This window comes from Phragmites australis, chromosome 10, assembly GCF_958298935.1.
Source record: "Phragmites australis chromosome 10, lpPhrAust1.1, whole genome shotgun sequence".
NCBI lineage: Eukaryota > Viridiplantae > Streptophyta > Magnoliopsida > Poales > Poaceae > Phragmites > Phragmites australis.
Window position 1 is genome coordinate 11028371 of NC_084930.1, and position 27365 is coordinate 11055735.

A 27365-nucleotide genomic window follows, 5' to 3' on the forward strand; every position below is an offset into this window, starting at 1 on the left:
GATGACCCACACGAAGATCACCCCGCGCAAGCGTGTCCTGGTCCCCAAGCAGGAGTTCCTGCTGGTGTTGTTTGGGCGTACCAACCCCCTGCTGACTTTCTCTCCGATGGATAACATGCCGGCTACTTCGCTCGCACTCTTTGGTACCTGCTTCAAGGCTTGGGTTTCCACGGTGCCCCAATCTACAAGGGAGTCAGAGTTCCTCTTAGCGGCCGTGGTTACTCTTGGATAGTGGAGGTGACCATGTTTGAGAAGCCTATTGACGACAACACCCGCCGAGTTCGCCGTGTGCACTCTGCCATCGCCCTCAGAGCTACCTTCGAGGCCGGGATTGAGGACGCTGCCCGCTAGACTCTGGCTGTTCTCTCCAGAGAGAACAAATAGATCCTCTGCTTCACCCAGTTCAGCAAGTTCCCGTAGCACTCATCAGGGAGTCTGGAGGTCGTCATCGCGCCAGTCAATGAAGAACTAGATGGCTGTCTTCGAGAGTAGGTATGCCTCACCACCGCCCTATACACTGGGCTTGACCGAGCCCTCGACGAGCTTGAGGATCTACACCAGCATCACGCGGAGCAGGAGCAGAGCATCCATGAGCTTCAGATGCTGCTGGAGGACCTTGACCAGGTTCCAGATGAGGCCCTCGAGAGACCCGTGGTTGCACCACCTCGTTACCCTCCGCGTCAGACGCTTTTTCTGGAGGCTGCAGCAGGTCCAACAAGCCAAGAGTAGTGTCGAGATAGGAGGATATTCCCGCAGAATAAATCGTTTTGATCGTTGTGTTGTCTGTCTCAGTTTGTGTTTGTGGTTGTGATGTGAACAATGTTATGAGTTGGATCTTTGTGTGATTATGGATGTAATGTGGATGTTCTTTCTCCACGTTGCATCAGTTACCTTATAATAATATAATATTATTTGGGAGTCCTTTGCTCTTGTTCTATTTTTTCCTGTTCTTGTCATGTTCTTCCCACCTTTGTTATATCCTTATGTTCCCCGCTCGTATCTTGCCAACCAACAAATGGTGAACGCCAAGAGCAATCCCCGCACTGATGGCAACAACAACACCAACAACAACCAGCAACTGCCACATCCACCTCTGCCACCTTAGTTTAACCTAGAACAAATAATGGCTATGCAAACACAGATCTTTCAAGGATTGGCTCAGACTATGGCAAGTATGTAGCAGCCCCTTGCACAGATGCAAGCTCCTCCTTCATTGCATAACAGGTTGGGGAGTTTATGAGAACTAAGCCACCTGTGTTCTCCCAGGCCGTGGAACCAATGGATGCCGATGATTAGTTAAAGGTTACAAAGAAGAAACTCCGGATAGCTCAGTGCAATAATTGGGAAAATGTCTTGTTCGCTTCACATCAACTCTCTAGACTAGCCGTAGATTGGTGGGATGCTTATACCAATGCTTATGAAGATCCACAAGCCATTACCTGGGCATAGTTTAGAAACAGTTTTCGTATTCATCATATACCAGCTAGAGCAATAAAGATCAAGAAGAAGGAATTCCATGAGCTTAAGCAAGGAGCAATGTTTGTGAGTGAATTTGTGGCCAAATTCACTCAATTGTCAAGGTATGCCCCAGAAGACGTGGATACAGATGAGAAGAAGCAGGAGCACTTCTTGGAAGGACTAAATGATGGGATTCAGTATGCATTGCTTTCTCAGGACTTTGCTAGCTTTCTTGCAATGGTGAACAAAGCATTGGTGGTGGAACACAAATACCGACAGATGGATCATAAGAGTAAGGTGTCTTCGCAAGGCCAAGGCTTAAGCAGTCACTCTCATCCCCGCTGTAACCCGCCTCAGCAAGGACCGATATTCCGTCAACAGAATCATAATCAGCATAAGCCTCAGATGCAAGTCCCGCGTCCAATACCTGGCCCCTCATCAGGCACCATCACCGGCACCTTAGTAGAAGAATAGCAATCAAGCACCATGCACTGAAAGGGCGTGTTTCACGTGTGGTGAAGAAGGGCACTATGCTAATAAATGCCTGAAGAAGCAACCAAATAACATCCCGAAGCAGAATGACAATGCGAATGCTCTAAGGACATGTCAATATCAAACTCCAGGCTTCAATGGAAATTAGGCATCCCGAAGTAGAATGACAATGCGAATGCTCTAAGGACATGTCAATATCAAACTCCAGGCTGCAATAGAAATTAGGCACCAGCTCCAAACAACCGTGCTCAACAGAATTACGCACGTGGGCGAATCAACCACATCACTGCAGAAGAAGCCCGAGATGCACAAGATGTAGTGCTTGGTATGTTCTTTGCCAACTCAAATACAGCATCAGTTTTATTTGATTCAGGAGCATCACATTCTTTCATCACCACACGATATGTTGCAAATTATAATATGCCAATTGTGCTTATGAATTAGCAAATGATAATTAGCTCTCCTGGAGGAGATATGAGGACAAAGTATATATGCTCAAAGTTAAGCCTTAATATAAGGGGGGTAGAATTCCTAGCCAACCTTATAGTTCTGGAATCTAGTAGTATTGATGTTATTTTGGGAATGGACTGGCTAGCAAAATACAAGGGAATTATAGACTGTGCCAGAAGAGCAGTTCAAATGACCAATAGAGAAGGCGCGCAAGTAGAGTTCGTTGCAACTATTCCCTCAGCAGAGAAATGCTCACTCAATCAAATAAATGGTATTCCCATGGAAGTGATTAATGTGGTGAACGAGTTCATGGACATCTTTCCCGATGATCTTCCAGGTATGCTACCAGACCATGAAATAGAGTTTGTTATTGAGTTAGTACCTGAAACTGCTCCTATATATAAGATACCCTATTGAATGGATGCCAACCAGCTGGCTGAGCTCAAGGAGAAAATTCAAGAGCTATTAGACAAAGGGTTTATCCACCCCAGTTCTTCGCCCTGGGGAGTCCAAGTCATCTTCGTACCAAAGAAGGATGGAACTCAAAGAAGGTGCATAGACTATCGAGCAAGTAACCATCAAGAACAAATATCCACTGCCCCGCATTAAAGATCTATTTGATCAGTTGAAAGGAGCATGTGTGTTTTCCAAGATTGAACTTCGGTCCAAATATCATCAGTTGAAGACTCGTGCTTCAGATATTCCAAAGACCGTGTTTGTGACCCGATATGGTTTGTATGAGTACACAGTAATGTCTTTCGGTTTAACAAATGCCCTAACCTACTTCATGTATCTGATGAATAAGGTCTTCATAGATTTTTTGAACAAGTTCGTCATGGTATTTATTGATGATATCCTTGTTTTCTCCAAGAATGAGGAAGAGCATGAGGAATAGCTAAGGATGGTATTACAGAAACTCAAAGAGAACCAGCTTTATGCCAAGTTGAGCAAGTGTGAGTTCTGGTTGAAGGAAGTACCTTTCCTTGGTCATATTATTTCATCCAAATGTGTATCTGTGGACCCATCCAAAATGAGGGATGTTGTAAACTGGAAAACCCCACAGAACATTTCAGAGATCCGTAGTTTCTTGGGTCTAGCAGGATATTATCGTCGGTTTATAGAAGGTTTCACCAAGATAGCGAAGCCAATAATAGAACTGCTAAAGAAAGGAGCAGAATTCAAATGGACAGCCGCTCTAGAAGCTAGTTCCAACGAGTTGAAGAAAAGGTTAACCTTAGCTCCGGTTCTCATAATTCCAGATACCCAGAAGCCGTTCTCAGTGTATTGTGACGCATCATGACAAGGGTTTGGATGTGTTCTTATGCAAGAAGGTCATGTGGTAGCATATGCGTCCAGGCAGTTAAGGAAACATGAAGAGAACTACCCGACCCATGATTTGGAGTTAGCCGCAGTAGTTCATGCCCTAAAAATTTGGAGGCACTCCCTCGTCGATAATCGGTGTGAAATATATACAGATCATAAAAGTCTAAAATATATTTTCACCTAACCAGATCTTAATCTTCGGCAACATAGATGCCTGGAACTGATCAAGGACTAAGATGTGGGAATACATTACCACCCTGGTAAAGCAAATGTAGTAGCAGATGCCCTGAGTAGGAAGGGTTATTGCAATATGGCTATGTTGCGAGGAAGCCAACCAGAATTATGTAAGGAGTTTGAAAGGTTAAAATTGGGTTTTGTCGCTGACATGGATGCAACAACAATAGAAATGAAGTCAACATTGGAACAAGACATCCGAAAAGGACAATGGGATGATGAGAAAATAAAAGAGATCAAATAACTCATGAAAATAATTAAAGCTCCGGGATTCTCAGAAGATAGTCAAGGAACAGTGTGGTTTGGGAAAAGAATTTTTGTACCAAACCGGAAAGCTTTGAAGGATTTGATTTTGCGAGAAGCACATGATTCTGCATATTTCAATCACCCGGGTAGTACTAAGATGTATCAGGATCTAAAAGAATACTATTGGTGGTATGGTATGAAGAGAGATGTCACCGAATACATAGCCTTGTGTGACACCTGCCAGAGAGTAAAGGTAGAACATCAAAGGCCAGTAGGATTATTGCAACCCTTGAAGTTCCCGAGTGGAAGTGGGAAGAAATTGGTATGGATTTCATTGTTAGGCTACACCATACTCAAGCAGGTCACGATTCCATCTGGGTAGTGGTGGATCATCTAACAAAAGTTGCGCATTTTATCCCAGTTAAGACAACATATTCAAGTGCAAAACTTGCGGAGCTGTATACAGGATTGTGTGCCTACATGGTGTACCCAAAAAGATCATGTCAGATTGAGGTACCCAATTTACCTGTCGCTTTTGGCAGAAGTTGCATGAATCCTTGGACACCAAGTTGTACTTCAGTTCTGCATATCACCATCAAACCGATAGACAGACAGAGAGGACCAACCAAGTCTTGGAAGATATGTTAAGAGCCTGCACCTTGAAGTACAAGTAGAGTTGGGATAAAAGCTTACCATATGCAGAGTTTTCCTACAATAACAGCTACCAAGCTAGCCTTAAAATGTCTCCATTTGAAGCTTTATATGGAAGAAAGTGCAGAACTCCATTATACTGGAACGAGATTGGAGAAAACCAAGTGTTTGGACTAGAAGTTCTTAGAAGAGTAGAAGAGCAGGTTCAGACCATATGATAAAACTTGAAGATTGCACAGTCTTGAAAGAAGAGTTATACGGATAATCGATGAAGAGAGTTAACCTTTGAAGTTGGCAATATGGTATACTTGAAAGCCTCACCTGTTAGAGGTCTCCACAGGTTCAATGTTAAAGGGAAATTAGCACCCAAGTATATTGGACCATTCAAGATAGTTACCAGATGTGGAGAGGTAGCATATCAGTTGGAACTACCATCTGCACTGGCCGATGTGCATGATGTTTTTCATATATCTCAATTAAAGAAATATTTAAGAGTGCCAGAGGAACAATTATCGCTAGAAGAAGTGGACCCAAAAGAAGATCTGACATATGCAAAATATCCTATCAGAATTTTGGGCATTACAGAGCGAACTACAAGAACAAAGGTTATTAGAATGTGCAAAGTTCAGTGGATTCATCACTCAGAAGACGAGACAACTTGGGAGCGAGAAGATGATCTGAAAGCATATTTTCCGCAGCTATTCGAGGATCAACCTGAATCTCGAGGGCGAGATTCATCCTAAGGGGGGTAAGTTTGTAACACCCTAATTTTCAGTTTTTGTGAATCATTAAAATTTTGCCCACAAATTAGTTGATAGCATCACCATTAGCATAGGATTAAAATTATATTTTTCATAAAACAAATGATTTAGGTTATATTTTGATTCGATGCATTCATGCCAGCTCTGTAGTTGCAGTTGGCCCCTTTCTCTCTCTCTCTCTCTGAAATTTTGGGTGGAAAATGTTTCAAAAACCCATTTGAATTCGGATTAGATATGAATAATATAATTTTGAAAGAAATAGAAAAAGAAAATAAAAGAAATGCAAACCGGGCCGAAACCTCTTCAAAATCCGGCCTAAACTCCTTCTCTCCTTTGGGCCGAAACCCATTCGCCCCCACCCTCCTTTCCCTTCATTCGACCCGCACGTACTCCCGAGCTGGCCTTCTCCCGCCTAAGCCGCCCCCACCCTCACCGACTGGTGGGCTTGGCTCAATCCACATCGAGCCGAGCCACCAACAGAGCCAAGCCTTGCTCGCACCCGGCTCTTCTTCCCCTTCCTCTGGACCGTGCCCGTGCATCAATGGCCGCCAACCATTTCTGTCTCCCCCGCGCCCTCTCCTCTCCCATCAACGGCCCGATCCGTGCCCTAATGCCCCATTAAGTCCCCCTCAGGCATTTCCCCCTCTTTTCCCCCTCTCTATTGCGCATTCAAAGCAAGGAACCGCCGGCCAACTCTGGCCGTCTGCTGCCGGCCCGTGCCGTTGCCAGAGCCATCGGTCCACGGTGGACCGTGGACCGAAGGGTCTTGACCGGTTCACCGCTCGGTGGATCCGGTCTACACCCTTTTCCCGTTTAAAAATAATTCATTTCCGTTTTATGATGCCATCATTGCGCAATAAACCTGTATTTTTAGTATAAATATAATTGGTTTTATTCTCTGATAATAAGTAATATTTGTAGAAACACCCTTGGAAATTCAAATGCTTATAACGTTTTGCTCGTAGCTTCGATTTGGGTGACCTTTGCTCTCAAATTCTCATAGCGACATGTAGAATCTTTTTATAGGGTTTTTGCCGAGTTTTAGTACTATCTGGTGTACTTTTATTATGTTTTATTGTGTGCTCATGTAGACGATTCAGTCCAAGAGTTCGGGATTTTCCAGGAAGAAGACTTTGAAGGAACCGTGCACCACCTTGACAAAGGTAAGTGCCTTGACCATGTTGTGAGCCTAGTTTTAATATAACGACAATCTTTACCAAAAATGCATGTTGTTTTTTATGAAATGGGTAGTATCGCAAACACTAGTTTCTTATGCAGGTTTTACTCTTGTAGATGTTTTATCCTCAAGGAATATCATGTTTATGCTTAGCCATGCTTTTAGATGAACTTGTAGTATGTAGGTGATGAATCATGAGTTATGAAACTAAAAGTTGAGATAGAAATTATGTTATGAAAATTGATGATTGTTAAGGGAGTTAGCAAGAAGAAATCTGGGGTTTTAGGCAAGAAGGGTAGGTTGGAATGCGCCTGTTGATGTGTTCCAGGTGTGGTTGTCCTGAATGGATATGTTTGGTGATTTACCCTTGTGGGATTGTTGGCTGTCTTGCCTAGACCATATTAAAGACTAGTTCATGGTGCGATCACCCATGACAATAGCACAACCATGAGACCAATATGGTACGTCTTGGCTTAGTAATTAGATGTTCTTTCAGTGGTGTATGAGCCAGTTGGATGTGTAGAGAAGGAAGGGTTACTTCCTGATTCTACCTGACACAAGAGGGGGTTTCTGGGGTGGAGGGTTACTCCACTTATGTACAGCGGTGAAACCTGAGTGGACAAGTGCATACTGGGAGACTCTTTGGAAAAGCCTCGCAGTGATCTCTTGGCGCACACCCTAGAAGTGTGTAAGGTACCGACAGGTACCGGCAAAAGAGATGATCACGACTCGTGGGTAAAAGTGTACAACCTTGTAGAGTGTCAAACTGAATATTCAGCCGTGCTCACGGTTACGAGCAACATGGACCCTCACATGATTAGTTGGGTGGATGTTTCTATGGTTGAGAAATGGTTGAATTCTCGGAGGTTAAAGAAGAACATTTGTACATCTTTCCCTTTTTAAAATAAAACTGTTTCTTTCCATAGTTTAAGGCTAAAATTGGCTTTATGCAAATAAAACCCTAGAGGATAGGAAATCTTGGTTTAAGCCTCCATGTCATACTTTTCCCCACTTCCTGAGTATTGGAAATACTCAAGCTTGCTTTCCAGAAGGTGAAGCTTTTGAAGAATTTCCTGAAGATGGTGCTGAGTTTTAGGCTTGTGGAGCTTCCAGTCGACTTCCTGTGGTGTGGAGCTGCGCCGTGTTCTGTTCAGCTGCTGTGTATTTTCTTTAGAACTGTGTGGTCCCTTTGTAGTAAATAATGTTGTAATAATAAGCACTGTGTCTGTTATCCACTAATGACGTCTCTATATGTATGTGTAAACTGATCCTGGTATACATATAGTTCACATTTGGTTTTGGTTTTAAAACCGGGTGTGACAGTACTTCGGGGAGCTCGTCCCAATTAATGTGACACTTACTTAGAGATAGTTTGTAGATATAGCATGGGAACGTGGTCTCCCTCTTGTGCTGCTAGTTGAGGCGTACAAAAAGGATCCAATAGAGAAAAACATTAGGTAAGCAGTAGTAGGAGCAAGTCAGACAGTGGTAGATGAAGCACACTCGGCAACTGTGGGGGACGAATAAGACGTTGGGGATGTGTAGGAGATGCAACCGATGGGTGTATCCAATGAGGGGGAGCACATCTCTAACATAATTGAAGAGATGGAGATGGAGGATCTGGAGCTCGAGGAAGCCATTACCGATGAGGATTCATCTGACGAGGAGGAAAATACTCCTATTCATGCAAAGTGAAGGAATTAAGAATTTTCAAAGCTAATGGTTAGTGAGGGTTATCGGACACCATGGGAATATCATGCGATCGTAGGGTGCTATGTACCCTACTAAGAAGGTTGTTATTGATAGTCGCTGTCTCTTCGAAGGCAGTTTAAGGTTGTGAAGTCAAGGAAAAGAGAGTACGGCGTCAAGTGTTTGGTGTCTGATTGTCCGTGGCGGGTGCACGCATTCAGGGGGAAGTGAGTTAACCATTGGGAGTGCTCAATAGTTAGGGAGTATAATTGTCACATTGAGGAAATAAAGTTCTCCCTCTGGAATCTATTATCTCCTTTTGTTGCCAATATTATGCACGGAGAGATTGTAGACAACCTAAGTATGAGCCATGTTCAATAATCCGTGCTATTGAGAAAATATTCAAGTACACAATAAATTACGCTAAGTCATGGAGGGCAAAACAGAAGGCTATTGAGATAAGGTTTGGGACATACGAAGATTCATTTGACAACTTACCACGTCAACTAATCACAATATGTGTGATAAACCCTACTTTGACATCAAGCATTAACCCTCGAGTGAGAAGGCTGAAAATCTAGATAATTGAAACTATCATACTCTAAATACAACTATACGTCCGATGACTAACCTACCATGTTAAAATACATCTTTATAATATACTACAAAAGACAGAAAAATCTCATTTTCTGATTACCTTGCTAAAGCCTAGGTCTCATATAATGTAACTACTATTATGTCATTAAACCCTGGATCTAGTGGTATTTTAATTACTAATAAATACATAAGTCTAGAAAAATTACTAAAAACCAAGATCCAAAATCCACAAATCAAAAACAATAGGGCTTCGCCGCGCTACCTCCCTTTCCTCTCGTCCCTCCCTCTTTCTTTTTTTAGATTTAAATGCCTATTTTGACTGATTTTCAATCTTTTTATAGTGTGTTGGGTGGGGGAGAGGCGCGCGGCGGGGGGGGGGGGGAGGGCTAATCGCCCCTGAGAGAGCAGCAAGGGCACTTGCCGCCCTCTTAGAGGGAAGGGGGGCTACCCGCCCTCTGAGTGGGCGGGTAGGGGCAGTACGGGCTTTACGCTTGGGGAGTGAGGCTTACCCACCCTTTGAGAGGGCGGTTGTAGCGAAAATGGCCCCACTAGGCTATGGTTGTAATTTTGGTGATTAATGACAACATAGTGAATGAGACTAACATGTTTGTCAAGAATATATGTTAAGGTGTAATGGATCCAATACATGAAGAAGCCACCGCAACCGAGACAAGGCTGAACTAAATTGGAGAAGTCCCAGGAAGATTTGCCTCACCGGATGGTTCGGTGCTCTAGGCGTTGAACTCACCAGAGCTTTGATTGCTTATCAAGATATAAAGAGGATAAGTTCATCGGATGCTCCGATGTAACTTGATGAAATCACCGGATGATTTGTTAGGTGACACGTGGCCAAAATTGTTAGAAGTGTTACACTGGATGGTCCGGTGCTCTGGATGTTTGAACTGACCAGAGTATATTTGTCAAATGGGAGAGAGGTCTGAAGACCTCACCGGAAGGTCTGGTGTTTGAGTAGAGTGCTCACCGGAGCAATTCTTGTAGAGAAGGTGTTGTGCTGAAGAATGAAGGTTAAGCCTCACCGGAAAGTCCAGTGATCAGTGAGAGTTGCACTGGAGCATTTCCAGAGAAAAGAAGAGAAGGCTAAACCCACCGGATGGTTTGGTGTTGAGATGGATGAATGCACTGGAGCATTATTACCAGAGAATGATGCAACCATTGGAGATCGAAGGTTCAACCCATTGGATGATCCGGTGTGAATGGAATGAATCTATTCACACCAGACAATGAACAGTGCAAAGAAGCAGAACAAAGTTCAAGGCATCAGATGGTCCGGTAATGAAGGTTGTGTAACACCATAGCATTATTTCGAGAGAGGGTTCTATTGGCTCGGTTGGCTGAAGTTAACTCATCGAATAGTCCGGTAAAGAAGTAGTTTACACAGAGAAGAAGGAAAGGCTCGGATGGCTTAGGATAACTCACTGGATAGTCCAGTGATGAAGATGAAATATACATTGGTGTGTCCGGTGTTCATAGAGGCTTGAGTGGGGTTTCAATTGCTAGTTTGCGAGAGTGTACACACTGTATAATCTGGTGTTAGTACTATTTTCTCACTGGATCATCCAGTGTTAACAACGTTACAGAGCCGTTGGGTTGATGACTAGTGCGCGGGTTTGAGGCTATAAATACCCACTCACGCAGTCATTTGAAAGTGCTGGAGCACAAAGATGTTCATGTACACCTGAGAAGACACCCAAGCCACTAAAGTGCTTAAAGTGATTATCCAATGCGATTAAGCATAAGATTAGAGAGTGTTTAGTGCTTATATGCTTAGAGAGAGTGTTGCTAGGTGATTGTTGTCTAGAGAATGAATCAAAAAGTGATCCAACCTTATACCAAGTGGTATGCCAGCACTTTGGAGTCTTGGTGACTCGCCAGCAAGCTTGTTGACCCTTCGACTTGGTGTAAAGTGGGGGTAAGGCAATTGTACGGGGACGCGGAGACCCTTGCCTTGGTGGCTCAAGTTTTGAAGTGATCACGGAGGCAAGGAACCGGAAGAGAGGCTAGTGGTGAGATCTTGCCTTAGTGGCTCATCCGGGTGGAGGCCTTGTCTTTGTGACTTGGTGGCTCAAGAGTCGTGATCAGGTGCCGACCGGGAGCATATCTTTTGTGATACTCCAACGTGGACTAGAGTGGCATTAATGCCATCGATACCACAGAAAAAAAATCCTTGTACCTAGTTTGCTCTCTCTACCTTATTTATATTTCTGGATTTATTACAATTTACCTTCTTAGATAGGTTGCGAGTGCTTTGATCAGTAGAGTAGACGCACTAGATAAATCTAAAATATATTTAAATATAAATTAATATAAGTTTATCTTATGTTGTTTTTGAAGCTAAAATAGTTCTAAGTGTCATAATTCACCCCTTCTTAGGATGTCACCGATCCCTTCAATTGGTATCAGAGCTAGGGCTCACATCTAGCTCTACAATTTGTGTTAGTGCTTCACATCTTTCATAAGATTTCACCAATTCAAGTGGCATTTGAGCCTTAGTCTCATTGTGATCAATTAGGCTTCCCCGCCTAGTGAATTATGACGTTCAAAGTTGGGATGGATTCCCATAATGCTCCACTTTTCGATGACACAAACTTTCCCCAGTGAAAAATTCTAATGACTTGTTATTTGCAAGCCCGAGGGTTGGATGTTTGGAGAGTCTTTGAGGAATAGATGAGACCTCGCATCACCAACAAGGAGAGGCAATTAGATGCATTAGCCAAGAGTATCCTTTTATTATGTATATGTGTTGATGCATTTAATCGTGTTTATTCTCTCACTAATGCACACGATATTTGGACTAGTCTCATTGAAATACATGAAGGCTCAAAGGATGTGTGCAATGAGAAATATCATGTGCTTGTTACTAAGCTCAATGACATCAAGCAATTACTCCATGAAAGTGCTAATGACATGTACTCACGATTGAATATTCTTGTCAATGAGATCAATGGATTAGGTTTGACGCCAATTGAAGACGATTAAGTGGTGAGAAGAATACTTCAATCCCTTCTTTCAAAGTACAAGTTGATAGTCTTCATCATCTACGACAACAATATCATCAAGAAGATGATCAAGTGGTGAGAAGAATACTTCAAGCTCTTCTTTAATAGTCTTCATCATCTACAACAACAATAACATCAAGAAGATAACTTCAAATCAAGTGCTCGGTAAGATCATCGCCTATGAGATGATAATGAACATGGGGGTGGAAGCTTCTTCCTCATCCGACACCAAAAATCTTACTCTCACAAGCAAACAAGCTCAATACCAACACATGAAGGAAAGTATGAGGAGACAAGAGCAAGAGTCAAGCTTAAGTGAAGATGATGGTGACCAATATGAAGAAATATATGAAGAGGATGATCAAAGCACATTAAGTGAAAAATAAATTGATCCTAAGATAGCCAAGCTCTTCTCAAAGTTAGAAAAAAATATGAAGATGATCAATGCCAAGATTGATCTCCATTGAAGACTTGGTCAACACAATTGATCATGTCAAAAAGAAGAAGAAGACTAAGATCAAGAAGAGGGAGACAAGGGGAAAATCCAAGACACTTGCTAGTATAGAAAGATGGGTGAGTGATGATGAAGATTCAACATCAAGTGATGAGAGTATCACCATCCATTCCTCCAAGAGAAGCTCTTCCTTAAGGTCATCATCACACAAGTTGTCATCGCGCAATTCATCTCATAAGTGCCTTATGGCCAAATGTATGGATAACGATGTAAGTGATGATGAATTCTTCCTATGATGAACTCCTTCATTGATCAATTAACAACAAAGGGCCCTTAAGAAACAATCAAAAGAGCTTAAGAAATTCAATGCACTTAATGACATTCATGCTACCTTTGTTTCTAATTATGAACAATTATTGTGTAAATTCAATTTGCTAAATAAGGAGCACTAAGAGCTTAAAGCTAAATTTGAGTGCATTGAATATCAAACTAAGGGATCCCTTTGGAGCAATCTATCTCTCTATTTAATTTCAATTCTAAGGTAGGTGCTTCTATTTCTTGTGATGATTTAATTGATATATCATGCTCACCCCTTTGCAATGAGAAATGCATTGAGAATATTTTTTAAGAACCATATAATGGCCCCATTGTGCAAGAAAATGATGAGCTCAAGTAAGAAGTCGAAAAGCTCAAGAAGAACTTGGCAAGATTAAAGGGCAAAGAACGTGTCCAACCTCCTCAAAATAACCGTGCTTTCATGGTGAAGAAGCTTGCAGAAGGGTCAACTGTGATATACTTCAAATGTCATCAAGAAGGCCACAAGTCATTCCAATATAAGCAAGCCACGAAGGAGACCAAGGAGAAGAAGAAGATGACAAACGTCTCCAAGAAGACCTCCAACCTCTACACCAAGCCCAACTACAAGATTAAGACAAGAGCAACCGCTACAAGCTCAAAAAGAAGAACAATGACAAGGTGTTTGCACACATGGTTGGGAGAAAGAACCAGAGGTGAAACCAAAGAACCAGAGGTGAAACTAACCCATTTGGGTGCCAATAAAGTTATCACCAACATGAAGGGGCTCCAATCAGTTTGGGTTCCAAAGAAGACTTGAAGCCTGAAGTGGCTATGAGGATTTAGAGACTTGACTCGCAAGAATTAAAAGATGTAGTGGAGATAGATGCAAAATCTTTTAATTATTATAGCTCATTTGCCTTGTCTAAGATTACATATGCTTATTTCAATTTATTGCAATGCCTAGTGTAGGTTTTTATATGGTAGGTTATTTGTGTTTATCTCTAACCTATAAGCAACTTACATGGTTTATTAGTTGTAGGTTCATTTTATAGCACTAGTTTTTATATTTGGTATCTTTCATATGTCATGATCCAATCTATAGGATAAATTCCCATTGTTATCGATAACAAGTGCATATATATCTCACAAGTATTCAACACTAGTATCCACACATTTAAGGAGAGTATATCCTACAGGCTGTGATTTGAGACTAACATGTGTTTTTAGTGACATCTTTTGTAGTCTCATAGAACAATCAATATGTCCCCGGATGTATGCAATGCTTAAATGTTTCAATTGGTATCATTATCAAATCTTTTATTTATTTAAGCTACCTCCATACATAATATAGCTTAAACTTCCTATCTTGATATATTATCTAGTTGTGCATATATTTCTTTCTCATCATATGTATGCACACATATAAGAGAGTTTAGACTATATTATGTGAGTTTCATAAATTACAATCCATGTGCTTTCATAGCCTACAATCGATATCTTTCATTTATAGTGATATCCATACAATTGATATCCTTTTATTGGATCATGATTTGTGATGCTCTCTCCCATGTGCTCTAATATTTTTTCCTTAAATTCAACATGTGTTTATAGCTCTTTTTAGAAGATTATTGATAAAGGGGGAGAACTTTGACGACCAAAGCGAGATGAAAGCACGATGAACAATGCGAGGAGATTGTAGTAATAAGCAAAGATATCTAGGAATGCCAAAGTTGAAAAAGGGGGAGAAGAAAAGATTCTAGGCGCCAAGATTAACAAAAGAGAAGCTCTTTTATAGGTCGTTCAAAGGAGATAGTGACAATCGATAAAGGTATAGCCACAACAAAGGGGGACTAAGTGATAAGAACATGCATCCAAGCAATGTGGTAAGACTTTATGCTTGCTTATGATCTTTACATTTGGCACAATTTATTATTTGCCACTTGCTTTGGTTGTGTTGTCATCAATCACCAAAAAGGGGTGATTATAGTGAAAATGACCTCATGAGATCATGATTGTGATTTTGGTGATTAATGACAATATAGTCAATGGGACTAACATGTTTATCAAGAATACATGTTAGTAGGTCTCATAGATGCAATACATGAAGAAGCCACCGCAGCCGTGACAAAGTTGGACTAAATTAGAGAAGTTTAGGGAAGATTTACTTCATCGGATGGTCTAGTGCTCTAGGTGTTGAACTCACCGGAGCTTTGATTTCTTATCAAGACACAAAGAGGATAAGTTCACTGGATGCTCCGATGTATAAGTTGATGAAATCATCGGATGAATTCTTGGGTGACACGTGGCCAAAATTGTTAGAAGTGTTACGCCGGATGGTTCGATGCTCTAGGTGTTTGAACTCACCGGAGTATATTTGTTAAATGGGAGAGAGGCTTGAAGACCTCACCGAAAGGTCTAGTGTTTGAGCAGAGTGCTCACCGGAGCAATTCTTCTAGAGAAGGTGATGTGCTAAAGAATGAAGGTTAAGCCTTACCGGATAGTCTGATGATCAGTGGGAGTTGCACCGGAGCATTTCTAGAAAAAAAAATAAGAGAAGGCTCAACCCACCGGATGGTTCGATATTGAGAAGGATGAATGCATTGAAGCATTATTACCAGAGAAGGATGCATAGAAGGTTCAACCCATCGGATGGTCCGGTGTGAATGGAATGAACACCGAAAAATACACCAGACAATGAATAGTGCAAAGAAGCAGAACAAAATGCAAGGCATCGGGTGGTCTGGTGATGAAGGTTGTGTAACACAGGAGCATTATTTCCAAGAGATGATTGCATTGGCTCTGTTGGCTGAAGTCAACTCACCGGATAGTTCGGTGATGAAGTGATGTGCACCAGATAGTTTGGTGATATGGATACACTGGAGCAATTTACACATAGAAAAAGGAAAAGCTCGGATGGCTCAGGATAACTCATTGGATAGTCCGGTGATGAAGATGAAGTATATGCCAGTGTGTTCGGTGTTCACAGAGGCTTGAGTGGGGGTTTCAATGGCTAGTTTGTGAGAGTGTACTCACTGGATGATCCGGTGTTAGTACTATTGTTCTCACCGGATCATCCGGTGTTAACTTTTCAAAGCTGTTGGGTTAACAGCTAGTGCGTGGGTTTGAGGCTATAACTACCTACCCACTCGGCCATTTGAAAGTGCTAGAGCCAAGAGAAGTTCATGTATACCTGAGAAGACATTCAAGCCACCAAAGTGCTTAAAGTGATTATGCAAGGCGATTAAACACAAGATTAGAGAGTGTTTAGTGTTTATAGGTCTAGAGAGAGTGTTGCTAGGTGATTGTTGTCTAGAGAGTAAATCAAAAAGTGATCTAACCTTATACCAAGTGGTATGCCAGCACCTTAGAGTCTTGGTGACTCCCCAGCAAGCTTGTTGACCCTCTGACTTGGTGTGGAGCAGAGGCAAGGTGATTGTGTAGGGACGCAGAGACCCTTGCCTTTGTGACTCAAGCTCTGAAGTGATCACGGCAGTAAGGAACCGGAAGATAGGTTAGTGGTGAGACCTTGCCTTGGTGGCTCATCCGGGTGGAGGCCTTATCTTTGTGACTTATTAGCTCAAGAGCCGTGATCAGGTGCTGATCGGGAGTATATCTTTTGTGAATCTCTAACATGGACTAGGGGTGGCATTAATGCCATCGATACTACGGAAAAAAATCATTGTGACGAGTTTACTCCCTCTATCTTATTTACGTTTTCGTATTTACGTTCTTTCAATTTACCTTCTTAGATAGGTTGCAGGCGCTTTGATCGGTACAATAGACATACTAGATAAATCTAAAGTACATTTAGATAGAATTGATATAGGTTTATCTTGTGTTATTTTGAAGTCAAAATAATTCTAAGTGTTTTAATTCATCCTCCTTAGAACGTCACTGAAATTTTATTTTGCAGAATGCTTAAGTATTTCAATCTGCATATTTCTTTTATATATATATATATATATAACTTTATAATATAAGTAAAAAAAATTGACGAGATAAAATAGTTAATTGGCTAAATCACGTATCATTGTAACTTATCCACGCATACTACAGAAGTTAACTAGTCTATTAGATATATTAAAGGGATAAGAATTATAGTAATTCCAAAGGGTTTAGCTAGGTCGCACATATATGTATGTATATATATATATATCCATATATATGTATGTATATATATATATGTATTTGCATATATACATACATGTATGTATTTATACATATACATATATATAGTTTTTTTCTGAAATTTCGGAAAAATAGCGAAATGAATAATAGGTATATTGATAAATTGGCTGAAATAATCTAAAATGCATAGGAAAATATCTAAAACTTAAAAAAATGAAACAAATTTAGTTATGTTCGTATTGCTGTCGTTTACATGTTAAAATTATGTACATGCATGAAAGTATCACTATTTTCCCTATAATTAAATGAATGTGTTAAATATTGATAAATTGCTAAATAAATATTGAGATGTCCAAAAATAATGAATCCAATTTTTATAGTTTTCTTTGTCATTCTCTGTGCAAAAAAAAAATAGGCGCGGTGTAGACGCGCCAATCCACCTAGTACACTCTTATGAAGTTGAGAGCATCCTGGTCTGTCAGATGCCTGTCGATACTGTGTTCTAGCATAGATTTTGCTTGATAATGGAGCATCAGGATTAGGACGACCTGAGTCTAGGAACACCGTTAACATCATATTTGCTCTTCATCTCTACTTTTTAGACAGAAATTTTGGCCAGAAAAAAGAGAACATTGAGTATCTTATATTTACAGGCTAAAAAGTTGAGTTGAGATTTCTCAAGGCAAAAAAAAAAAAAAAAGACTTGCATGCATAGCAAAATTTGGACAATACCTGAATTAATCACATAGAGTGCTAGATGGCAAGTAAATGACTACTGAGTACTGTTCAGTATCAGCAGGAATACCAACATGCATGAGAAAGTAAAATTCAGTAGTCATTTGTCAAAAAAGATAAACATATCTGTGATCTCATAGATTGGCTCATATATGTGTCCATGAAACAGATGTGTTGACTGGTATATTCAGAAATTGAAGATAACGATTAACATAACTCATAACAGCAACAGTTTACAACATAGAGATTTACCGCTCACCTGACGGAGCAGAAATAAAGTAGGTTACTTAAGAGCTACCAAGCTTTACATTTTTACAATTATAGATTAAAATGATCTTACTTTTAAAAAAGTACATCTCTAACATCTTTTAAGCATAAAAAACTGCTCAAATAAACAGCCAGATCCAAAAACTGTAATGAAAAATGGAACTCTTGACCTTCGAGGCACATAAACTGAAGTGTTCTCCGTAAAGGAACTGACTACCAGATATTTAGCTATTTTTCGTTTCAACTATAGAGATTGTGGCTATAGGCATAGCTGCATCATCTGATTCGAAAGTTTCTCAGTGCTTTTGCAGAATAAAAAATGGAAATAGCAAGTGGGTATCATTATCTCTTCAGAAGAACAAAGTAAGGTGGAAATTAACTGGATGCATGATAGATGATGTCTAATTAAGACCATCTTTGCTTTTCATCTCTACTTTTCTGTGAGCAAATTTGGCCTATCAAATGAAGCAGAAAAAAATAAGACATTGAGTATCTTATATTTACAGGCCAAAAAATTGAGTTGAGATTCCTTGAGCAGGCAAAAAAAAAAAAAAAAGAAGAAGAAGAAGAAGACTTGCATGCATAACAAAATTTGGACAATACCTGAATTAATCGCATAGAGTGCTAGATGACAAGTAAATGACTACTTAGTTTTGTTCAGTATTAGCAGGAATACCAACCTGCATGTGAATTCAGTTTATGTGGGGTAAAATTCAGCAGGAATACCAACCTGCATATATGAGTAAAATTCAACATGAAACAGATGTGTTGACTGGTATATTCATAAATTAAAGATAAGGATTAACATAACTCATAGCAGCAACAGTTTACAACACAGAGATTTAACATGTACATCTGGCTCACCTGACGGAGCAGAAATAAAGTAGGTTACTTAAGAGCTACCAAGCTTTAAAAATTTACAATTATAGATTAAAATGATCTTACTTTAAGAAAAAGAAGTACATCTCTAACATCTTTTAAGCAAAAAAAAAAAAAAACTGCTCAAACAAACAGCAAGATCCAAAACCTCAGTGAAAAATGGAACTCTTGGCCTTTCAGGCATTGGAATGCACGAATCTTTCATGAACCCCACATAAAGTGAAGTGTTTTCTTTAAAGGAACTGACTACCAGATATTTAGCTATCTTTCTTTGCGACCATAGAGAATGTGGCTATAGGCATAGCCGCATCATCTGATTCGAAGGTTTCTTAGTGCTTTTGCAGAATAAAAAATGGAAATGGGAAGTAGGTATCATTATCTCTTTAGGAGAACAAACTAAGGTGGAAATTAACTGGATGCATGATAGATGATATCTAATTACTATATCAGGGATTATTGATAGATGGGTAGTTTATGGCACGTACTCAATCACATATTGCAGAACTCCTTCATTTCAATGCTTGGCAAAACAAAATATTTCAGGGACACAAAATTCATGTATATACCCTTATTGTTATGTGCAACTCAGTCTCACTGGATCGCCAGACTCATCGGAATGATGCAGAGTGCTAATTACATCCATACATATGTGTAGCGAAAATGATTCTATTAAGTTATGATTATGATTTTAATGATTAATGATAATATAATTATTGAGACTAATATGTTTATCAAGTATATGCTTTAGGGGTCTTATGGATGCAATACATAAAAAGCTATCGCAGCCAGCACAAAAATTGACTGAATTAGAGAAGTCCTAGGAGAATTGCTCTCACCGTACAGTCTGGTGCTCTGTGTGTTGAACTCACCGGAGCATCTCTGACAAAGGAGGAGGGAAGACAGAAGACTTCATTGGATCGTCCGGTGCTCTGCAAGGTATACCACTGAAGCTTTATCTACAAAGAGAATAGCAGAACTGAAGATACCACCGGATAGTCCGGTGTTGATGAAGATGGTGTACACCGGAGTATTTTGGCTCAGGTAGAAGAAGTTGAACTGATTGAAAGGTTCGGTGATCAACGGAAGATATACATCAGAACAATTTTTGCAGAGAGAGTTGAAGGTGTTGAAGATCGGAGAACAACAGACTGGAAGGTCTGGTGATGAGAATTGAGTGTACCGGAGGCTTTACCCGAGCATTTCTTGCAGAGGCAATTTCAAGTAACAAAGAACGAACGTGAATTGACTTGATGGTCTGGTGTTAAGAGGAAGTGCACCGGAGGCTTACTCCGGATAGTTCTGCATAGAGAAGAAGTGGCGTGGTCTGGTTCAGGATAACTCACTGAATAGTTGGTGATGGAGATGAAGTATACACCGAAGTATTCGATGTTCATGATGACTTTGAGTGGGAGTCAAACAACTAGTTTCTGAAGATGTACTCATTGGATGATCCAGTGTTAGTACTACTGTTCTCACCGGATCATCCGGTGTTAACAGCTTTTCTGAGCCGTTGGAAAAACGGCTAGTTGGCGGGTTTGAGCCTATAAATACTCCTTCATTCAATCATTTCAAGGTGTGACATGCTACTGGAGTTCAGGGAAACAAATAGTCACTTGAGAAGACATCTAGGCCACAAAAATGCTTAATGTGAACATCCAAGACAATTAAGGACACGTTTAGTGAGTGATTAGTGTTTACAGTCCTAGAGAAACTGTTGTTAGGTGATTGCTACTAAGAGAGTGGATTAAGGAGTGATCCTAACTTGTATCGGGTGGTACGTCGATGCCTTGGAGTCTTAGTGACTCACTAACATCTTGAACCGGAGTTGCTCAAGCTTGTTGACCATCCGATTTGGTGTGAAATAGTGTCAAGATACGTGTACGGGGACACGAAAACCCTTGTCTTGGTGGCTCAAGTTCCAAAGTGATTACGACGACAAGCAACCAAAAGATAGGCTACTGGTGAGACCTTTTCTTGATGGTTTGGTGGCTCATTCGGCTTAAGGCTTTGCCTTGGTAGCTTGGTGGCTCAAGAGTTGTGATCGGATACCGACCATGAGCATAATCTTTGATGGAGCTCCAACATAGACTAGAGGTGATATTCATGTCATTGATACCACGGGATAAAAATTATTTGTGCTGAGTTTGTCTCTTTACCTTATTTATATTTTTGTATTTACATACTTACAATCTACTTTTGCATATTTATCTTCTAGAGTAGTTTGTTAGGATTGGCTGTAGTTTGTAAATCTTTTGAACGATAGAATAGACCAACTAGATAAAGCTAGAGCACATTTAGATTGTAATTGATGTAAGTTTATCTTGCGAAGTTTTTGAAGCTAATTTATTTTAGGCTTTTAAATATCCTAATTCATCCCCTCTTAGTACGTCACCGATCCTTCCTAGTATGTGAAGTTGCATGTTGTACTAGTGTTTTTTTAAAAGATAATTTTTCTTTCGCAACTTCTTTAACAAAAAGAACTCTGGGGCTTTTGACATTTTCCCCACTTGGAGGAATGTGGAAGACAATGGCTGTCAGTCGGTCGGGCCCACAACGCCAGGTTCCTCCCATTTCTTCTTCTTGCTCTACTTACTATGTGCCGTACAGGAGAGTTAGGGCCACGCGCCTTGCCCGTTGTGGGGCACGGGCCCGACATCTTCGACCTCCTCACAAAAGATACGGACCCATATTTAGGTGACAGCCACAAAAGTGATGGCCTCGCATGTTCTAATATTTGTGTTTGGTTGGACGTAGAGTCTCATCTTGAATGGGATCGTTGAGGACGAGTCCGTTCCTGTCTCGCATAGAGTGATACATGTTTTAGAAATATTCTATCTAGATGTTAAACGGTTTCATACGGAACCGAACAACCCTATACAGGGTCTGTCAAGTCCGCTATTTACTTATGGTTAGTGATAATTAATGATTATTAAGGATTTTTAGTTAAATATTAGTTATAATTAGATGTTATTAACCATAACTATGTATTATTGTATGTATTTAGTGATGATTATTGACAACTTAAGTTATGATTAACTAGAATTAGTAATGATTAATACTAATTAACATTGTTTATTGATAATAATAAATATAAAAATTATTATTTATGTAAATAATTAAGTTATATATAGATATAATACATATCTTTTAAGTAACTAAACATGTTCTCGTATCATCCTATACATCTAACTAAATATATTCTCGTAACATCTTATATATTCAACCAAACAACATACTTATACTATTTCATCCAGAACCATACTGTCTGTCTAGAACTATCCTATATAATTCAACTTCATTTAATTAACCAAACGCTATCATAGTCTCGTGGAATGTTCAATTTATGCAAATTTCGGTGCTTTCCCCGTTCGTTTTGATCCGTTTGGTAGTCGCGAGATTGGTGTGTCAAGTTTTTCAATGGCAGGTTCCACTTGGGGAGGCAGCCTCTAGTGATCGTCGCTGACCCGGAGCTCTGCAGCGAGTTTGGCGTCAGGCAGTTCAACGACAGGAGCTTCCCGGCGCCGATCTTCAGGGGACTTCCCGTCCGCGGTGCTCGACGCCCAGGACCGCCGAGGGAGCTGCTCGCGCCGGACCACGTGAGCCTGCTCACCTACAAGCAGCTCCTCGCTGGATCAGACACCACGGCGTTCACGCTGGCCACTGCCGTGTAACTCATCGCCGGCCACCCGGAGGTCGACTGCTTCGGGCCGCGCGGCGCCTTGCCGACCGCCGATGACCTGCAGCACAGATCCCCCTACAGAATCAGGCAAGCTTTACGCCGGCAATCAACACATGTGCTGTATTCTCTGTTACACATGATGCAACTGCTCAATCTCTGTAACCATAGTGCAATGCAAGAAGCAGTGATCCATGAACTTCAATTTCTTACGTCCAGCTTGCAACTTTGCAGGTCATAAAAGAGGCGATGAGATTTTACACGGTGTCGCCATTAATCGCAAGGGTGCCATCGCAACAAGTAGAGGCCGGCAGCTACACACTCCCAAAGGTAAAACACATTTCAACTCCACGACCCTCCGCATCGGCATCGGCATCGTCAAGTCATCCTTGGTGTTCATCTTGCTCATGGTTCACTGCGCCCAGGGCGCCAGGCTGTGGATGGCGCCGGGGGGTCCTGGCGCGCGACGCAGCCAGCTTCCCGGACCTCGGTGCGTTCCTGCCGGAGCGGTTCTACCTGGAGTGCAAGGAGCGGCGGCGGCGGCACCCATGCACGCACATCCCCTTGGGCGTCGGGCCCCGGGCGTGCGTGGGGCAGAGGTTTGCGCTGCAGGAGGTGAAGCTGTCCATGGTGCACCTGTACCGGCGCGGTGGCGCTTCGTGTTTCGTTGGTCGCCGAGAATGGAGTCGCCGCCGGAGCTCTAGTTCGGGATCGCGCTCAGCTTCAAGCACGGCGTCAAGCTCGTCACCATCGAGCGGCGCAGCGTGTATGGATGGATGGCTTCAAGAATGAAACTTGTTATATTATAACCAATTTTACCTTCATGGCTTCAAGAATGAAACTTGTTATATTCAATAACTAGCATGCGGTTCGTGTAGATAGCGTAGACTAGTTATAATATCTTTTTTAGTATCATAAATTCATCGTAAATTTATAGATATATAATCAATCAATACCTATTATCTAATATCTGAATTTCCCAACTATTCTCAATTGATTAAGAGTGTAGATGTACATCTAGTCTATTCAGGTTCAAGTCTTTTTTAATATAAATTTAGATATCTATTTTTTTTTTATAATATCATTCCTCCTACGTTGGTAAGTTTTTTTTAATATCTGAATTTTGATCGCTGATGAAAATTCGAATTTAAACATAGTCACGTAGGTTTGTTTAGTTGGTCATACAAAAACTCAAAATTTGCCGTCACCCGCTTTCTACTCAGACCGCGAACTGCACAACCCAAGCCAGGCTCCCTCGTTCTACCCTTTCGAATCATGGTCTCGTTGATTCTACTTGGCAATGCCGCATATTGTTGTTTTATTAATGGATTCAATCAAGTGGAGTCTTGTAGGCTTTTTCAGTTGATCGTACATAGACATGAGACTTGCTGTCGCCCACGCCAGCAACCACGAGCTGTGTAGCCCAATAAAAATGCATCTAGGCTCCCTATATGAGTTTTGATAATTAATAATAAATAATTAAAATATTAATATATTTAATGAGTATTTAAATAGTTAAAAATATTATTAATGATGTAAGCAACACGATGTTGATGACTTTTCAAAATTAAAGAAAAAATATGGCGAGCGGTTTTACCCTTTAAAGCGTTCTTTTGTTTTTGAAATTAAGTATAGGATCGCCGTATTACTGAGAGGGATGTAATGATGTGGTTTGGTCTTAAGTTAGTGCTAAAAAAGATCTACATTCAGTTTAGAAAACGACATAAGTTCACAACACGAATACCGAGTCAAAACTTTTTCAGTGACATTGGATGTTCCGATGATTCATAGGAAGTTTTGATGTCATCAGATAGTCCAAAATTTCATAACATAGGGTTCTCGGTTTGGAATTCGTTTTAACATCAAATGTTCTGATGTTTTCATCGAAAGTTTCGGTGTCGGTCGGATATTCCAACTTTCTCAACCATAGGATTCTCGGTCTTAAGTTAGAATTACATCATCGGATGTTCCGATAGTTGGATCAAATGTTTTAATCAGGGTCGGAACATATGGTTTTTTGAACATAGATCTTTTGGTCTCGATTTAATTCTTTACATCGGATGTTCTGATGTTTTTATTGGATGTTCCGATGTGTTGTTTTTACCAGGTTTGGATTGGGTTTTGAAGTTCAAATCTATTATTCTGAATTGATCGAATGTTCTGATCGTGGGGATCGAAACTTCCGATGTGGAATGATGTCACACCCGGTTTTAACGGTCAAAATCAGATGCGGCTTATGTGTGCCCAGGATGTTCAACACACATAAGGACGTCACAGGTGAAATAACAAAAGCAATACTTCTATTAAATAAACGTTAAACTCTTACAGCAATTGACATATATTGTCTTCTATGAAGATATCTGCAGCGGAACAGAAGCACTGGTGCCCAACAACACCGCAGGCAACTGACCGGGAGACACGCGCCTAGAACGTCACAATCTCTTCTTGATAGTCTTCAACATCTTCACTCACTGAGCAGCAGCATACATATCGCATGGTGTAGGGAAAATAGCAAGTGTAAGCACATAGAGTACTCAGCAAGTGGGGAAAAAATAATGATATGCAGGCTTATATCAAGGATAGGCAAACAAATGGTATTTTGCGTAAATGCAAGTTATGAAAACATATTTGGACTCAAAAGCATTAAGCAGTTATTAAATGAATGTAACCCAAACAATTCAGCATCCAGCATACAAGGCTCCCCACCTTGCACACCATAACCGTCTAGTACTCCCTGTACTATAATCAAAACCACAACCATCTAGTACTCCGTGTACCAGAACCATAACCACAACCATCTAGTACTCCCTGTACCAGAACCATAACCACAACTATCTAGTACTCCCTGTACCAGAACCATAACCATAACTATCTAGTACTCCCTGTGCTAGAACCATAACCACAACCAAATCCATAACCACAACCCACTAATCATGTGAGGATCCAAGTCTCTCATATCCGTGAGCACGGCTGTTATAACAGTTTTACACTCTGCAGAGGTTGTCCAACTTTACCCACGAGTCAGTGAATTTCATGTTGCCGTGTTCGCGAAACACTTAACACACGCCAGTGGTGTGCCGCCAAGAATCACTGTATGACACTTTTCACTAACCAGAGACTAATCCAGTGCATGTCTGCCCATTAGGTTTCACCGGCAGGCTTTACGCAAGCAACAGCTCCTACCCAGAAGCCCCCTTTTGTGCTGACCCAACGCACACTGGACAGACTCTAATCAGTATGTCACACCTTACCCATATCGGTCTCGTGGTTGGTACGTTACTTCTTGGGTTGTCGCTCCACGAACCGATCCTTACTTAGTTTCGCTCCACGAACCGGTCCTTACTTAGGTTACTTGAGCAAACACTAAACCAACATCATAACCATGACAACCATCAAAACTAATTTGCTCAAGGCCTAAGGTTCCATGTTGCTAGACCGTTAACAAATTAACCATCAATGTTGTATATGTTCATTACTCAAGATTATGACACTTCTTAACATCCCAAAAGCATGGCTAAGCAATCTACCCATAAAAGACACATAACCATAAACCATCTAGGTTCCAAGGGATGATAAGTGAAAATCTAGGGAAAACCCTAACATAGGTGACTACCCATCATATTGACACTGCATGCAATTTTGTAAAACAAAACATTTAAAAACATAGGTTCAAAATGATCAAGGACACTTGCCTTTTTCCCAATGCTGCTCAGTGTTATCAAAATCTTGGTCTTAAAGTCCCTCGAACTGCTTCGGAACGTTATCGACTAATCGCGAGAACTACCGACAAATAACACAAAGGAAAACACTAAGAACAACATACCAAACATCAGCAAAACACTTTAAAAACACTATGGTTGGATCGGGATGATTTTAGGAACATTTAGACGCAAGAATCATCTAAATCGGAGTTAAGATGAAAAGAGTACAACTTTCGAGAGATGAATTAAACTGAAAAGGAAATGCTGATTTTCCGGAACTATCTTCCTATGGGAAAGGCTTTATCGCACAATCACTGTGTCAGACTTGACAACATCATTGCGCAAGATTAAAGAAGTTTAGGGCAGACTAGACTTCACTGACTAGGCTAAGGAGAATGATATGGCGCTGACTTGGCATGCTATGCAAGTAACATATTGGATTAAAGAAGGGATATACTAAGGTCTAGTATCGATCACCTATGATAAATCAAAAAGGTTGAAGGTTATGCTTCTAGGTTAAGGATACTACTAGTCACTCTATGTAGCGGTGGTAGTTCGGGTTTCGTCGGAGATGGCGATCGGGCATGTGGTCACAGACATCGATGTCGGTTTCAGTGGTATTTCAGTGAAACGAGGGAAGCATGGCGTAGAACGCGGAAAGACTAACTCAGCGGTATGGTTGGTTTTGGAAGGGGTCATCCGAGGTAGCGGTAAAACAGCGATGACTGCTTCTAGGTTTGGTGGTGACCGCGAACAAATGCAGGAACGAAGACGCTAGCGTTCCCAGAGATTGGCTATGAATTTTGAGGAACCGTTTGAACAAGGATGTTCATATAACCCGGGAACACAATGCTATGGCATGGGTTTTGGTAGACCATCCACTGAGAGGAATAACGATCAGCATAGATGAGACGGGTGATGGCTGCGACATGCTGTGGTTGGCAATGGCGTCCTGGTCGTGTCGCTGCACAAACTGGGATGAGCTCTTAGGGTAACATAGAAGACTCCATGGGACACGCCGTGACGCAGTTGGTGCATCCATACGGCTTTCGGATTGACGGGGGACGCGAATGCAAATCCGGTGTGCGTGCTGAACACGTCCAGAAACCGGACAGCGGGTATGTCAACCTTGA

General features: G+C 41.0%; 1 pseudogene; it reads left to right on the top strand.

Annotated features, from left to right (window-relative positions):
- The first annotated feature begins 1 nt into the window (after window position 1).
- On the top strand, window positions 2-23340 carry LOC133930090 (uncharacterized; annotated as a pseudogene).
- The last annotated feature ends 4025 nt before the right edge of the window (window positions 23341-27365 follow it).